Source organism: Calidris pugnax, unplaced genomic scaffold, assembly GCF_001431845.1.
Source record: "Calidris pugnax isolate Ruff unplaced genomic scaffold, ASM143184v1 scaffold247, whole genome shotgun sequence".
Classification (NCBI taxonomy): domain Eukaryota; kingdom Metazoa; phylum Chordata; class Aves; order Charadriiformes; family Scolopacidae; genus Calidris; species Calidris pugnax.
In genome coordinates, this window is record NW_015090980.1 from 677,474 (window position 1) to 677,995 (window position 522).

Here is a 522-nt window from a genome sequence, read left to right on the forward strand (position 1 = left end):
AAAGGAGCCACAGAGGGCACAGTTTGGGGACACGCGTGGGGAAAACAGGCACAGAAGGCACCGTTTGGGGACACCCGTGGGGAAAGGAGCCACAGAAGGCACGGTTTGGGGACACCCGTGGGGAAAGCAGCCCCAGAGGGCACCGTTTGGGGACACGCATGGGGACAGCAGCCACAGAGGGCACCGTTTGGGGACACGCGGGTGTGGGGAGCGCAGCCGCGGGGGGAGGTGGGGTGGGTGGGCTGTCTGGGGACACGCACAGCAGCCCGGGGGTGCGGGAGGGGAGGTGGCGGTGCCACGCAGGGGCGGGCACCCCCGGCACCGCGCCGTGCCCACGGGCAGGGCTGCGACACTGCGGCTTGGAGACAAGGAAACACGCGGGGGCACGGTGTCCCCCAGGGCCTGGGGACACTGGGGGCATCCCCGGGCCGGGCTGTACCCACCGCGGCGCAAGAGCCGGTATCTCCACGCCTCTGTCCCGGTCCCGAGTGGTTCCACCCCCGCGGGGCGGGGGCGTGGCCA

At 71.8% G+C, this 522-nt stretch overlaps 1 protein-coding gene across 1 annotated transcript in view; it reads right to left on the reverse strand.

Moving 5' to 3' along the window:
- HYAL1 (hyaluronoglucosaminidase 1) overlaps positions 1-486 on the reverse strand; it is a 2,775-nt gene extending 2,289 nt beyond the window's left edge. Inside the window, exon 1 of the mRNA XM_014953579.1 lies at positions 444-486. The gene's annotated coding sequence lies outside the window, so the exon portion shown is untranslated. The remainder of the gene's footprint in view (positions 1-443) is intronic.
- Positions 487-522: the final 36 nt, after the last annotated feature.